Source organism: Haemaphysalis longicornis, unplaced genomic scaffold (assembly GCF_048455015.1).
Source record: "Haemaphysalis longicornis isolate Haplotype H1 unplaced genomic scaffold, Haemaphysalis longicornis Haplotype H1 scaffold_23, whole genome shotgun sequence".
Taxonomy (NCBI): Eukaryota; Metazoa; Arthropoda; class Arachnida; order Ixodida; family Ixodidae; genus Haemaphysalis; species Haemaphysalis longicornis.
In genome coordinates this window covers 1,585,577-1,602,554 of record NW_027526306.1, presented here as the reverse complement: position 1 = coordinate 1,602,554, position 16,978 = coordinate 1,585,577, and the positions used below count along the sequence as shown (strand labels likewise).

Here is a 16,978-nt window from a genome sequence, read left to right as displayed (position 1 = left end):
CAGCAGCACGCCTCCACTGGCAGGGCCGCAATGCCACACCCACCTGTGCCCACTGCCCCGACCCCGAGACACTGGATCACGTCCTCTGCTCCTGCCCTGCGTACGCTGGTGCCCGGAACAAACTGGTGTCTGGGTACCGGCGGCTGGGGCTACCATCAAGCACCGCAGATGACATCCTGCGTCCTAGGGGGCCCTTCATGCTGCACCGGGAGGCCTTCAAGCTGCTTCTCTCGTACCTCGACGAGTCAGGCCTCAACACCCGCCCATGAAAAACACTACAGGAATGCAGCAAAAGGGCATCTTTGGACACCCCCTGCTGCTGAAATGCTGGTAGACGCGTTATCTTCGATTCGCATGCGGAACGACATCAGTCGCGCGCATCCGCAGAGCCGTGGGGGCAAGCAAGATACGTCCACCTTGTTGACCGAATAAAACGCATAAACAACAAAGCGGCGGCGCTGACTAACCTTCGCAGTATAAACAAATGTCACGTATAGTGGAGTAACCAATGATTATGGTGCCGGCACAGAACCATAGAAAAAAACTGGACCGTTAATCTGTACTCTTATCAGGTGACACTAGCCGGGAGCAAGCGGCAAGTCCACCGAGACGACGAGAAACATTTCATACTTTCCTCTACCACATTTGTAGTCATTTACAACAGCTTGTTTTTGTTAGTTGCATGAATTGGTGATCGCATTGCTTACGGGAGGAGGGAAGTTATACAATATTCCTGGACTGTAGGAAAGAAAAAGATGTGTGGTACGCATACCGTGGACAGGCTACTCGTTTATGGTGGCATATTTTAAATCGTGCCTCGTGATTTGGCCGGTGACAGTACAGCGGCATAGAAGTAGTCCGATCAAACAACATTTTTTGCCCAGGTAGGATTGAAAGATGCAAACACAACGATAGATTGGTGGATACATAGGCCAAAGGAAAGAGGAAAGCATGGTCATTTTAACGGCGTCAATAAAGCAGAGGATAAGCCATTTTTGCAAAAGAGCATAATCGACGTCCTTTCGGTACATTGCAGTGCATTAGATGACACTATGTCACTTGAGACCACGTGAAATAATTTTCATTGCGAAATTATGCAACCTTGATCATAGCTATCGCCATGTAGTCCCTAGCTACTGGTTAGGACGTGGAAAGTTCTGAAGGGTGAAAAGTAATTAGTAAATGTTTCACAGGCAGGCGGCTTTAAAGGTAAAATAAAGGTATCCGAGCACTTCTGCTGAGCAGATGTGCTAAAATAGGCATACAAAATTTCGTCCAAACATTTTAAAGCCGGTTTTTATTGCACACGGGATGAGATTTTCGTAGGTTTTATATTGTCACGCATGTGGAATGTAGTTAAGCTAATCTAGCAACTCCATCCTCCAAGCTTAAGAAGAAGAAGAACGGGTACGTTCGAGGAAGAGAAGAAAGAAGCTGGGACCTCTCGACGGTTTGGACAATCGGCGCACCAGTTTTCCCTCCGCTTCAAGAGCCAACGTTCTGCAAATAAACCTGTCCCGGACGAGACAGATTGGTGGAGGTGCTGGGTACGCAACAACGGAACCACAAGGTTTGCGCCGAAGCCAACGTCTTGCGGGCCTGCCACCAGCGCTCTGTACCATGCCTCCGCGCGGTGATAATCACCAGCCGCAAACGGCGCCAATGGCCAGCTGGCATCCCCAACGAGAACCACGAGGCTTCTGGGGGAAAGAGGAAGAAGACGTTGAGGAGTGGCTGACACACTTCAAGAGGGTGAGTCGCTACAACCGCTGGGACGCCTCTGCTCAGCTCTCGAACGTTGTGTTTTCCTTGAATGGAACAGCGCTCACGTGGTTTGAAAACCAGGAAGAGAAGCTTACGACTTGGGACCGATTTGTGGAAGAGATATTAGCCCGTTTCGGCGACTCCGCCGCAAAGAAGAAGAAAGCAGAGCAGACACTGCTTTAGCGTGCTCAAGTTCCCGGCGAGACGTGTAGCACATACATCGAGGAAGTACTAAAGCTATGTCGAATCATCAACCCACAGCTGTCGGAGGAAGGCAAAGTAGGCCATCTTTTAAAAGGAATAGCCGAAGACGTCTATCATTTCCTGATAAGCCGGGAAAAACTGGAGTCCGCGGCGGACGTAATCCAGCAATGTCGTACCTTTGAGGCATTGAAAACCCGCCGCATTACCCCCAAGTTCGGCCGCTTGACCAACGTCACCACCGTCACAAGTGTTGACGATAACCCTCCGCCTGACTTGGCTAACACTATCCGCCGCATCGTGCGCGAAGAACTGGCGCGACACCAGGCATACCAAGACAATATCGACCGCGGGCATACACGTGAAGACCACTTCATCCAAGAACTGCAGGCTAACACTCTCCAGCCCTCCAACGCCGGCTTCAATGACCGGAACTTCGTCACTGGGAGGGAAAGTTCTCGACGTGTTCTTGACTACGAGTCAGCCAGGTACGGTCCTGAGAATTTCCGTCGCCGTCCCCAACGACCCTATTATCATCCACGTTTCCATGACGCGTATGACGAATACGCCACTGGCCGTGAGCGCGAACCGCCTGTTTGTTACAAATGTGGTGTGGCAGGCCACATATCCCGCTACTGCCGTCGTCGACGCCAAGGAACAAGGTACGAGCCCCCACGCGTGTTCTACCGCTCTGAGGCTGGGGATTCCTGCTACGATGACCACTGGCCGACGAGCTCATTTTCCGGGGGACAACCGCCGACACGTCACAATTCACCGGCACGCCACGATTCACCGGCTTCAGACCGCAGCGTTACACCGCCTATCCTTCGCCAGCGACGTTCACCTTCGCCTCGGCGTAGGTCACCGCCGCCGGGAAACTAGATGGCGCGACCAATGGAGGTGAGGTCGCTGGGCAAACCACGTCTACTATACCTCCGACCGGACTGTCTACGATGGAATCACCTTCGCCCGTTCTCATGCTCAAAAACAAAGTTGGAATTGTGGTTGACGGTGTTCGAACAACGGCTTTAGTTGATACAGGGGCTACAGTTTCTGTGATGAGTGCTGATTTTAAAAATAGGCTTGGTCGTAAGGTGATGTTTAGTTGGGACAAGGTGGCTACATTTCGCGGTGTAGGTGGTGAGTCACTGCGACCGCTTGGCGTATGCTCGGTGAATCTTTGCTTTGGAGGTCAGTACTTCACGGCGGAGTTCACAGTGCTCCCACGCTCAACCCATGACGTGATACTTGGTATTGATTTCTTGAAGCAGTGTGGTGCCAAAGTTGACTGCAAAAATGGAGAAATTTTCATTGATGAGGCTGCTCTATCTGCACTTGTTGAAGACACTGCTTGCCGGCAGAGCGCACATAGCGTTTTAGAGGACACAATGATTTCCGCGCGGTGTGCCCTATTTGTGAGAGTTGCATGGCCGGGCTCCCCAGTCCGTGATTTCGACGCTGTAGTGGAGCCTACAACCCAGAATTGTGCCAAGAAGAACGTCCTAGTTCCCCGTGCCGCCATTTCATTTGTCCAGGGTCAGTCCCAGTTGTGGACAGTCAACTATTCCAGCGAACCAGTAATGTTACCTCGTGGTCTCAATGTTGCCCATGAAACTGAGTATACATCCACTTCGATAGCCGTTTTAACTGAAGAGTCGGGCCCATCCGTTCACACTCACCCAATGGATTGCTTCAAGCTTCTCGACATGATTAATAAGTCACTTGAACTGGATGAGCTCCGCGCCCTAGTCGATGTTCTCTCCAAGCACGCGGGTGTTTTCGATTTTTCTCATCTGGAACGGTGTCCTGTAATTCCTGCTACTCGGACTCGCCACTCAATACATACTGGAGGAGCACGCCCAATTCGCCAAAAACCTTACCGCGTTTCCCCGTCCGAGCGACGAGTAATCAACGAGCAAGTCCAGGAAATGCTGAGGAATGGCGTCGTTCAAGAATCCTGCAGTCCCTGGGCAGCACCTGTCATTCTTGTAAAAAAAAGAACGGTTCATGGCGATTTTGCGTAGATTATCGACGTCTCAATGCTATAACCAAGAAAGATGTTTACCCGCTGCCCCGCATAGACGACGCCATAGACTGCCTCCATTCAGCATCTTACTTTTCCTCCGTTGACTTGAGATCAGGGTATTGGCAAATTCCCATGGACCCTAAAGATAAAGAAAAAACTGCTTTTGTGACGCCCGATGGACTATTTGAATTTAACGTAATGCCCTTTGGGCTCTGCAATGCCCCGGCCACCTTTGAACGCTTCATGGATACGATTCTGCGCGGGCTCAAGTGAAAAATATGCATGTGCTACTTAGACGATGTCGTTATTTTTGAACGAATTTCCAGGGAGCACAACAGTCGCTTAGCCACCGTTCTTGACTGTTTGGAAAAAGCTGGCGTAGTCCTAAATTCTAAGAAGTGCCGATTCGGAGACCGCCAAACGCTTGTGCTGGGCCTTTTGGTCGATAAAGACGGCGTCAGGCCTGACCCACGGAAAATCCAAGCAGTAAGCGATTTTCACAAGCCACGTTCTGTCAAGGAGCTTCGAAGTTTTCTAGGTCTTTGTTCTTATTTTCGCCGTTTTATACCTGGATTCGCTGACACAGCCAACCCTTTGACTTCGCTACTTCAGAAAAATGTTCCCTTTACGTGGACGTCTGAATGTGACACCGCTTTCCGCCAGCTGAAGCTTCTTTTGACGTCAGAACCTATACTTCGGCACTTTGACCCCTCGGCTCCTACCGAAGTTCATACCGACGCCAGCAGTGTTGGAATAGGGGCCGTACTGGTTCAACGCCATGATCAAAGTGAACACGTTATCGCTTACGCTAGTCGAGCACTAAGCAAGTCAGAAAAGAATTACACAGTGACCGAACAAGAGTGCCTCGCTGTCGTATTCGCCACACAAAGATTTAGATCTTATCTCTATGGCCACCCATTTACTATCGTAACCGACCACCACTCGCTATGCTGGCTCATCAACCTTCGCGATCCTTGCGGCCGGCTTGCACGTTGGGCCCTGCGTCTGCAAGAGTATAATTTCACCGTGTCATACAAGAGCGGCCGTAAGCATGCTGATGCCGATTGCCTTTCTCGACTGCCGCTAGAAACCACTCCCTGCGACGATGACCATTTTGACGACTATCTTGCTTCGCTCTCAACCCCATTTCCTGACGTCGTAACCTTCAAGATTGAACAGCGCCGAGACAAGAGTCCACAGTCCCTATTCGAGTCTGCTCGTAATGAAAGGCGAGCTAGCCGTTTTTGCGTGCGCGACGGCCTACTGTACGCAAGGAATTACTCTGGTGTTGGTTGCCGTCTTCTGCTCGTGGTACCGCAAAGCCTTCGAAACAGTGTTCTCAATTTCACGCACGACGACCCCACATATGGCCACATGGGACTGGCGCGAACGCTGCATCGCACCAAACAACGTTTTTATTGGCCGAATATGCATAAAACAACACAACATTAGGTGGCGACTTGCACACAATGTCAGCAGCACAAGCTACCCACAACCATTCCAGCAGGAAAACTTCAGCCGCGGCATCCGCCAACTTCTCCCTTCGAAAAGATTGTCATCGATTTGCTAGGCCCGTTCCCGCGCTCTCGGAAAGGAAACCGCTGGATTGTTGTGTGCGTGGACTATCTCTCGCGCTACTCCGAGACCGCCGCACTATCATCTGCTACCGCAGCGGAAATCTCCAAATTCCTGCTTAGACGTATTCTACTTCGCCATGGACCCCCTCGCGTTATCATAAGTGACCGTGGCCGTCAGTTCACCGCCGACATCGTTGAAGAGATCCTTCGCCTCTGTCAAGTGCAGTTTCTTCATTCTAGCCCATACCATCCTCAAACGAACGGCCTCACCGAAAGGACCAACCGCACACTGACAAATATGCTGGCCATGTACGTTGCCTCCGACCACAAAAATTGGGACGACCTCTTGCCCTTTCTTACGTACGCTTATAACACTGCAAAGCACGAAATTACCGGCTACAGCCCTTTTTTCCTTCTCTATGCCCGCAACCCTCGCAGTTGCCTCGACACCATCTTCCCTTTTGAAGAACACGACGAGCCTTCAGTGGCTAAGACACTTTGTCTTGCATAAGAAGCACGCCGCCTTGCGCGTTTACGCACATTGGCTGCTCAAGAACGCTCAAAGCAGCGGCATGACGGCCGCCACTCCGATCTCGCTTACGCCCCTGGTGACTTCGTGTGGCTCTGGACCCCCCAGCGTAAACGTGGACTGTGCAAAAAACTCCTTCCCCATTACGTTGGTCCCTTCATTGTCCTGAAACGCGTGAGTGAAGTTACTTACCTGGTATCACGTGTAGCCACAAGTGGACGACCATGCAAGAAAACACAGGTTGTGCACGTGGCACGCTTGAAACGCTATAGCTCCCGTACTGCACAGTGACTCTCCCAGAGGGCTTCGTCTGCGACCGGGGAAGTGTCACGCATGTGGAATGTAGTTAAGCTAATCTAGCAACTCCATCCTCCAAGCTTAAGAAGAAGAAGAACGGGTACGTTCGAGGAAGAGAAGAAAGAAGCTGGGACCTCTCGACGGTTTGGACAATCGGCGCACCAGTTTTCCCTCCGCTTCAAGAGCCAACGTTCTGCAAATAAACCTGTCCCGGACGTGACAATATTATTCCAGTATTTGATATGGTTTTAGACTTGTAGGCAAATAATGCGAATGAATGTGAGAGTCATAGCTATTTGTAGCCGTTTTGTTTACTTGTAAAAAATAACCTGTGATAAATGTATCATATTACTGGCGCAATCAGCTTAACAATGTGTCATTATGCCAGACACTGTGCTCCAAAGCATGCGCGGTTATCTGTTTAGCATCTTCATAGCTCAAAATGGCTTGAGTCACCTTCATTGAGGGCCCTCTTCGTGACGTATTAGTGACTTATTTTGTTACTGAAAAATGTAGAAAACGAAGAAGAGAAACGCAATTTTTAAATTTATATTTTGCTCCCTCTGTGGCCACTAATGCGCCCACTGTCCCCATAACCGCCGCCCTGTAATACGCTGTCAAAGTCGATATCCACACGACCATAACTTTCGCGTTTAGCAACTCACAGGAGCGCTCCGAAAAATTTATCGACACAGCATGCACGCTCATACCTCCGACACCCCAAACTTCACCCTTCGCGCCTAGCCTCTCTCCAGTATAACGCTGGTACGGGTTCCCGGGCAAGCCCACCTGCACACAAACCTCCTCTCTTCTCACTCTACCGCGTATCCACTACATATTTCGTATCGTCTCGCGCTCAACTTGTGGTACACCCAACTGCCCTTCCTATCCATCAGTTACTGGGAGTGCCAACCGCCAGACTAACCGCTGCACCTGCGTTCCAGGGTAGCTCACACGGAGGACTGGCTCAACCCGGGTTCTGGCGTGAACGTAAAGCTGACGCAAAAAGTGCTGCCGAATTTACAAGGTGGCGAATTTGGTGAGTTGACAAATGCTCATGGTGGTCAGAGCAAACGAAAACGGGACAATAGTGGGAAGGGTGACAAAAACGCTTAGTCTGCTTTTGCCTGCACATCCCACACTCCAATTATACCCACCCAAATTATCAATAGACCAGCAGCACCCCCTTGTGTATAAAACTCTGAAATCAGATAGGTTTTGCTACCCCTTCGTAAATAGAGGCTGAACTCACACCTGTGCATTCATACTCATGCTAGTAAATATTCATTACTACACAGAGCATAGCATCATTTCTGCCAAAAATAACCTGACACAGCTGCCATATAATTTCGCACAGTGAGGCTGTACTGGAGATGTGGAACGATACAATTTGAAGCTCCCGTTGACACAAACAGCATTTCCTGACTCGGCAACAATTTGGAGAACCTGGCTGAGTATGTTTGCCACAACACCCCCCAAATGAATTTACAACTACACTATTGACTTTGAGTCCACAGCAGCTGCATTGCTGCTGTCCAAGGTGGATGGAAAGCAAGCAATTCAGCAAGTGATAAACGTGGCTGGACATCTTTGGGGAGACCTTACTTCTCCTCTAGACACAACCATGCTGATCGTGATGATGATGGTGATAATGCTGAGAGCTTTCGCGAGTACAAATGTGTACTTGAAACGAGTGAGTGAGTGAAGAACCTTTATTTAGATGAGCTTCATGCTGTGATGATTGGGCGCCAGCAAGGTGGGGGCCACCTCTACTCGGGGAAGCCGTGGTCCCCGCTGGCTCCCCTGGCCCTCTCCTCTAGGCTACTCCGGAATGAGAGGCCCGAGCCAGCGAGCTAGCCCGCCAAAAAATTGTGCAGCTTCCTGTGTACTTTACTGCTGTAGACCTAAATCTGGGGACTGTTTTTAACATCGGCTGTTATTGGCCTAAAAATGTTATTTCAAAATACCATTGCCTAGTATTTGCGTGCCAAGATAAATACCATGAAATCGAAATCCGCAAAAGCTGTCCTCCCCTCTTAACGCTGACCGTCTCAAACACGCTTTTGTTCGGGGAAAAAAGTCACCCCGGAGCCCTTCTGCCTGACATTTCATTTCTGAAAATGAATAGTTTTAGCACAAGAGCTACCTAAACTTTGGTCTTCCTAAAATGCCTTTGCAAATGCTAGTTCAGGCAAAGAAAAACAAATGCCAAAATTGAGAGTGTCATCGCAAAAGTACACAGGCAGATTATAGAGAGCATTGCTGGCGACTACAGTCATACTGCGCTTATCTGCTTTAACGCGAGAAGCGAATCATGTTAGGCACAAGGTTTTTCAGGGCGGCCGCTGCTTACGTGCACTATTCCCCGTAGAGTGAAAACGGCGCAGGGGAACAGTGCTAACCAATTTTATTGACGCGATCGCGAAGTAGACCCATTTTTAGATTTTGTGGTGAGTGTTAGCCGCCCGCCATCCTGCGTCAGATCGAGTGTCCGTGGAGTACGTCACCACTTCCGACCGGAAGCTGCCACCAATGCAGCCATATGCGCGCAGGCTTCACTGGAATCTGGATTAGGGCACAGCAGAAACTTTAGTGTCGAAAGAAGGAAACTGATGCTATGGCGGGTACGAAAAAAGGATACGTGATTCTACAACGCACCGAGCCTGCCCAGTAGAGTACGTTGGCCACACCGTCGGTAGTTGCATTCTACGCATATACGGTAGAAAGCAGCTCGCGCAAATTCTCTATCCAACAAAAATGCTTAAGTAATCTCAACTGACGCCGCTGCCAACCCTGTGCTAGGTAAATAAAAAAGAGGTAAATGGTTAACCCCGGCTCTACAACACCAAGGAAGAAGAAAACCGAGACAAGAAAGTTACAAAAGTCCGTTTTAAGAAGAAAAAAAGCTAGCGTAAGCGCTAGCCTTGTCCCTGTCCGTTAGTGTCCGTTCGTCTGCAATTGAACATGTAGCGTATGCGGTCTATTTTCAAAACGATTGAAGTAATATTTTGCTATTTCGCAGCCCTAACACCAGCGCAAGCCCGTTCCGGCATATGACGATTGGTTTCATACGAGCAATTTAAGATCACAGTGAGATTTCGCCGCGATGTAATCCCGAGGATGGTAAATTAAAACTCCTCCACACCATCCTACAGAGGAGCCACAGAGCCGATCGCGCATCTCCTAAACCGAGAAAACCTTTCATCGTTCGGGCAATTAGGGGGACACACATGGCAAGAAAGGAGAGAAATTTGAAACACCTTCATTGCCTTTTCTTCAAAGTTACCACTACCCTGCCAACACCAACTATCACACCAACACCAGCTTAGTTAGCCTCTATCTTCCCTCTGCAGCCACTATTAGCCACCGTTGCCGCTACTCTTTACCTCTTTAGTGAGCCTGGGGGCTAAAAATCTCAATGGTAAAGCAGCAACCATATATGAAAACAGTGCCTCCGGCTAGAAGTCGCGGTATCGCTTCGCACAAATGAAGGCGTGCCCAAGAGAGTGGCCTGCAACTGGCGGTGTTGGTGGTACCAGACATATGGCCCATACCCACTGAGGGGGATTGCCCAGGAAATGGGTGCTTTACCGAAAGAAAATAGGTAGTCTGGGGGGGGAAGAAATATATTTGAATATTAGTATGGATTAGCAGTGAATGACTAGAGAAGTAAAAGTTTAAAAACTTTGGGGAATATTTACAGAAGTTAAAAAGCAATAAAAAACACGGAAATTAAGAAGTAAGTGTAACGAAGAAAGAATGTGGCACAGGCGAAGCAGTGAGCAAGGCAGGCGTATGATTGACAGGGGAACCCAACCGGGCAAAATGCTAGGAAATATGGCAGGCGACCTTATTCCAGAATGAATAAGTGTAACGCAAGGCACAGATCCCAGTGGAAGAATCCCGGGATTTTAGCACCGAATGATAAAATCAGTGTTAGTGATATAAAAAGTTCCTGCATTTTTGTAGCCGCCCCTTTCCATAGGGGCGATTTTGCGTGGAGGCCGTGCAAGCCCTACAAGCCGGGTGTAATGCGGAGACCACCCGCGGTGATAAAGAATCCGGCTCGAGGAAGACCCACGAGACCGGTCTGCCCAACCAGATGCCATGTACCGGTCTTCTGGGATGAGTAAGGCGGGAGCACAAGACACTCAAGAAAAAAGATACACTCACCTGAATGGAAATGGGTGAAAACCTCACTGCGAGCATCGGTGTTGGTTGTTTGAGGTGCGGGGGTCAAAATTGTGGAGGTGGGGGCAGCCCGAAGCACCAGCACTGCCCACCGGAGTTCCACCTGCCGAATCACAGGGACAGGGCGAACCCATCGTCTCCTACTCGAGACACACAAGATGGAACGCGCTCTCTGTACGGCTGCGCAAAGGGTGACTAGCACTTGAGGAATAGCCTCCAGGAGAGTTCCCAGTGCGCACGCGGTAGTACCCAGACACCTGACGCGTCCACGCATGAGGCCTATTCATACACCCACGTAGTTTTTAGGGCCTAATAAAACCACTCGCGAACTCTGTCATATCAGACGAGCAACTGGTCTAGGGGGACATTCCCCCCAACGGAGACCTCCGGCCGATTGCTCACCGGAGTGCCGGATGGGGTAGAGGTCAGCCCTCACACAGTTTGTGCATGAGCCGCTAGGTGGGTAGGTCGAGTCCCCAGGCGGCACAGAAAGTGTGCCCGAAGAGCGGCCCGTCTATGGCCGCTTTCTGGCATGTCCGGCCAGCATCCAGGTTCTGGCAGCCACTGATCATGCGTTGAACGGCCAACATTCGGCAACCAGCGCTTCGGTATTTTTCCGTCCGCCCGTGTCCGGACGCACAACGGCAGCTAAGCGGCTGCCAGATATTCAGTTCTCTTACGGCTGCCGAAGTACGGCCTTAGGGCATCCGTTTTTTCTTCGGGAAGCGGTAATCGGCCGAAGCACGGCAAGCGACCGGCCACAGAATATGCGTATTCTTGCGGCAGTTGGTGTTCGAAAGGAGACCGGCCGGAGCACGGCTGCCGTGCATTCGTTGTTTCAACGGTGAACCGCGCGTCCGGCGGTAGGATATCTGGCAACCAGTGTTATGAAGGATACCGGCCGACGTACGGCCCCAGAATATACGTTTTTAATTCGGTTAGCTGTCCTCGGCCGAATTACGGCAAGCGAATGGCCACAGAAATTTTGGCAACCGGTGTTCAAGAGGAGACCGGCCTACGTAAGGTATCTGGTTATACATCATTTTTTCGGCAAACGCCATACAGCCGAACAACGGCACGCGCCTGGGCGCCGAGAATTCATGCACAGACAAAGGAGACCGACCGGGTTTTTCCTAGGGGGAGAAAAAAGCCGTTAGTGAGCCGAACGACGGGGACGCGTTTTTCATCCGCTCCGTGTTTCTACGTTTTAAATGAACGAAAATCGTTTGTCAAACAGTAATGAGTGTTCTCGGTGAACGGGCAAGGTGCAAGGACTCACTGGACGTTAGCAGGGAAACTTTTAGGCCAGCGAAATGTCATTTATTGCCACAAGAAGACTGTGCCACACCGACGGGTGAGCTAAGCCTCGCCAGTCATCGCCGCTACCACGCCTCTGCCGCCGGCTTCGTCGACGCATCAGCTCGAGGCTATTCGCCCCCTCAAAAATGGAGAGCATTGGAGACATCGACCCGGCAGAGATGTCCGATCCGAGATGGAGATGGTTCACCAAAATAACTGGCCTTCAAGGGCGTCGAGCAAGCGGCCACCACGCAGGAGGTAAACCGCCAACATGTCAAGGACTCCCCACCAAGGAAAGGCAAGTTCGAGGAAAAGCGCAAGTTATTCTGCTTACAATTAAACTGCGACAAGAAATATTGCACTATGTTGTTGGTGATAAACGTAGAAGAGACTCGCTCGTGCATTGGTAGGATCAACTTCATGCCCTGCACTATGTTACTTGATGGGATTTTACGACTGCCTATTTAGAAAAAAAATTACTTTAAATTTGCGATAACAACAGAGCCTTGTCACTGACGAAGCCTAGCTGTTAATTTAGTTCCGATGTTTGAAGGTGAGCTCAGCTACTCTTGGGATATGACTCATTTGATTAAACATAATCGCCAGCATCCTAGGAAACATGGATTTTGTCAGGATTTTCTTGCTCAACGCAGATTGTTGAGATCACGTACGATTTTGCTCTTGCAATAGATAAGCTTAAAGTGGTTGACTGTATATTCTTGGACTGCAAAAAAGCAAATGATGGTGTCACAAACTCGAGCGTGCGACGTCTAAAAGTACCTTATAAATTTTTCATTTCATTTGTACAGCGCCTAATTCTTCTTGCAGTTGTTCGATTCATTCAGTTCGGTTCCATTCGCCCCGAGACAATATGGAGCTTTCTCGAACGAACAGACGGTAACACGATCACTCGCCGGCTCGCCGGCGAGAAAACAACAAAAATAAAACCTCCGCCGCTCCGGTTTCGTCGAAGCTTCCAGTACTTTCTAGGAGGTGCGCGTGGCCTTGCCAGTGCTAAAGAGCGTCGATGATTCTAGAAGGGAGAAGAGTGAAGTTATTCGCTGACGGCGGCGTGCGCGTTGTGTGTTGTGCTCTCAATCTCCGAGCCGGCACGGTTATAAAAAGAGAAGCCGCGCCTAAGCAAACCAGCTACGTTTGCCAGTCGTGATGTGACAACGGCACCTGTCAGTTTGTGCATCACACCATCGGCGACCCGCAAACTGGAGGACTCCAACGTACTCCCGGGCCTCGAATCAACGTGATCGTTCCGGACGGCCTGGCCTACAACGAAGCCGCGGTTCCCAGGTAGCCGAATCGCCTCCGACAGCGGTGCATCGTCCGGCCCGGTCGGTGAATATGCTGGGACTCTGTCTCTCATAAGCATCGAACTGTTCGTTTTCTTTTTTTGTTAACTGCTACGCTTCGTAATAGTCATTTGTTAGCGCTCCTGTTTGGATCATTTTGTCTAATTGGACTGTTTCTTGTATTTGAATTCCATCTAAGTTGTCTGTCATTATCGATCCGTTACCTCGGGCTTGTGTTTGTAACTTGCCTGTCTAAATATAAGTCTTTGTGCTGTTTTTCGTTCAGGGCTCTTGCTCATTCTTGCAGCTCTGATCGGCGAAAGCCGCACATCAGACGGCCACCCCCTTTGTCTCCTGTGCCCTGTGGATTCGGTGGGGTTTGTTGGCTCTCTGGAGTCGACTCCCCATATCTTCCGACAGTGCACCCTAATTTAAGGAACCGGGTGACAGATGGTGTTCCATATCACCTTCTGCGTAGTACATTTCATCCTATGAACTGAATGAATCGATTTTTGCATTGTTATTACTATTGGCCGCATAGCTTTGTTCAAAAGTACTTTGAGTTTACCGGACTATAGCGAATGAACGTGATTCCGTATACCTGCAGCTGTATTCGAATTTAATAATTTCCTTGTGTGCTGATTCAGAAAAGTTTTTGGGTGTTAAACAGTGTGTTAACGGCACCTTTACAAGAAAACCTTCATTCAAATTGAATAAGTATATCGTAAATTATGCTGCTGTGACAACGGCCGAGGAATATAAATACCTAGGAGTTTATTTAGGGAGTGGTTAGAGGTTAAATAGGTAGGTTCACACCATAAAAGTTACGGCTGCATATGTTTTTGGCTTTCTGAAACGAAATTTCAGTGAACCTCCATCTAACTGAAAAGAACAACCGTATTTCACTCATGTGCGCTCAATCTTGGAGTACGCATGTGTTTTCGTGGATCCCTACACCAAAGAGCTGGTTGATACGCTCGAAAACATACAGAATATGTCAGTGCGATTCGTATTAGGTAATTGGCAAGCTCAACTTAGCATGAGAGAAAGTAAAAGTAAACTGAAATGGCAGGACGTGGAAGATCAGAGACGAAACCACAGGTTGAACTTTTTTCGTAATATCTATCATTCGAAAACTGGAGTAGAAGGGGATAAGTATGTCCAAGCGCCATTCTACATATCGCAAAGTGGGACCGCTAGCTTAAAGTAAATTACTAACTTTCATGTAAAGGTGACGCCTTGCGCGATTCATTTTATTTTACATCAATACTGCAGTGTAATTACCTTCCACGTATGATTGCATTAACTGTTTATATTTACGATTTTCAGCGCGCTTTGTAGAATTATTTTGTTATTTTGTCTCATATTTAATGCTTAGTGTTATGTATCTATCTCCCTTCTGCAATGCATGCAAAGGCACGCAGGCATCAAATAAATAAATACATAAATAAATAAATAAATAAATAAAACAATGAATAAATAAATGAATAAAAATAAATGAATAAATAAATAAAAATAAAAAATAAATAAATAAACTTCCAGAGGCGCAAGTCTGCCTCCGATAGGTTGAGAACCCTACGCATTCTACCTTGACCAATAAAATATTTATTGCCCTATTTGTTGCAGTATGCAAGGTTACCTATATGCATGCTACCATTGCTATGTTATTGGTTTGAAACAAATTATGTAACTCTAATTTTACGCCTTTCCTTGCGTGAACACAGACGGATACAACTGCAGCCGCCTGAAGCAGGGCGTCATTCGCAACGCGTCTAGAATTTTGGGAACGTAGTATGACATTAGAAGAAAATTAAGTTCTTTTGTACTATTAAGTGGTCTGGACGTAACTCATAAAAACAACATTAAAATAGAGTGAAAATGAAAGTACCTGTTCGCTCCTTCTTAGGATCAGCCCTGCGCAAGATCATCAGAAAAGTTGATCGAGTAGAAAATGTCTTTGCAAGAAAAATGGGCAAAAAATGGACATACTTTTTTGTGAAGGAGTTATATTAAATGCTCCCGAGTTTTTTGTTTAGAACCAAAACGCTTCGTAAAGGCATTCACACCGGTTTTATATACATCAAAATTGGTCAAGCAACTGTTATAAAATAGTTTATGTAGTCATAGCATGAAATTGTTCCGGAATATTGCCCTAAAAGAAATCGGCTAAAAGCGGCGCAATTTATCTCTCTGAAATTCAACCCACTAAAGTATGCGCCCTCCGCCGCCCCCCCCCCCCCTCCACCTTCTCTTTCCCCGTTTATTACAGGTAAGCCGCCCCACAGAGGATATCAGGACCTGGACAATACATCTATTCAAGCTCTACAAAGAACTGAATATTTTCTGTGTTCGGCAGTAAAAGAGGCACAGCAATTAAAGAAACGACAATTTGTGAGCACTGTTTAATAAACGAATTTTGCTGTCAACTGAGGCTGGTAATTAAGCAAGGCTGCGCTGAAAGCTTGACGGCTGGTGGTTGCGCGCGAGCTCACTTTGATGTGGCTGCTTTGGACCCAAAATGCTGGGTTTGTGCTGCTTCTGCACTGCGCGAATGAGTCATCTGCTTGCGCGACATGCAGTGACCGGCCTCAGTACAGTTAACGTACTGTGGTTGAACTCCAATGCCCGTAGCACGGCCGTATTTCCGGCAGCTTTAGACCGGCTGGAGTCCGACGACCGTATCTCGGCTGTCCTCCGGCGGCCGTACTTCGGCCGTACACGGGTGGCTTTGGAATGGCCGGAGCCCTACGGCTGGAATCTGGCCGTATGGCCGTAAGCCGGTCGACTGGCCGACGGACACTGGCCGTTGGACAGCCATGGGAGTACGGCCGTATACGGCCAAGAGGCCCACATTTGGACATGGGCCGAACATGGCTGCCGGAAAACGGCCGGACAGAAAATCACCGGCCAAAGTACACCGGCCTGTTTAAGGCCGAACAGTCCTGTGCTGCCTGGGTCTGTGCCCGGGCAGCACAGGACTGTTCGGCCTAAAAGAGGCCGGTGTACTTTGGCCGGTGATTTTCTGTCCGGCCGTTTTCCGGCAGCCATGTTCGGCCCATGTCCAAATGTGGGCCTTTTGGCCGTATACGGCCGTACTCCCATGGCTGTCCAACGGCCAGTGTCCGTCGGCCAGTCAACCGGCTTACGGTCATACGGCCAGATTCCAGCCGTAGGCCTCCGGCCATTCCAAAGCAACCCGTGTACGGCCGAAGTACGGCCGCCGGAGGACAGCCGAGATGCGGTCGTCGGACTCCAGCCGGACTAAAGCTACCGGAAATACGGCCGTGCTACGGGCATTGGAGTTCAGCCACAGTACGTTAACTGTACTGGGGCCGGTCACTGCATGTCGCGCAAGCAGACGACTCATTCGCCAGTGCAGAAGCAGCACAAATCCAGCATTTTGGGTCCAATGCAGCCACATCAAATTGAGCTCGCGCGCAACCACCAGCCGTCAAGCTTTCAGCGCAGCCTTGCTTAATTACCAGCCTCAGTTGACAGCAAAATTCATTTATTAAACAGTCTCACAAATTGTCTTTCCTTTAATTGCTGTGCCTCTTTTACTGACGAACACAGAAAATATTCAGTTCTTTGTAGAGCTTGAATAGATGTATTGTTGTCCAGGTCGTGATGTCCTCTGTGGGGCAGCTTACCTGTAATAAACGGAGAAAGGGGAGGGGGGGGGGCGGCAGAGGGCGCATACTTTAGTGGGTTGAATTTCAGACAGATAAATTGCGCCGCTTTTAGCCAATTTCTTTTAGGGCAATATTCCGGAAAACTTTCATGCTATGAC

The 16,978-nt window shown here is 49.1% G+C and overlaps 1 pseudogene; it reads left to right on the top strand.

The window, feature by feature from the left end:
* Positions 1-1,338: 1,338 nt before the first annotated feature.
* Positions 1,339-8,251, top strand: LOC144172503 (uncharacterized; annotated as a pseudogene).
* The last annotated feature ends 8,727 nt before the right edge of the window (positions 8,252-16,978 follow it).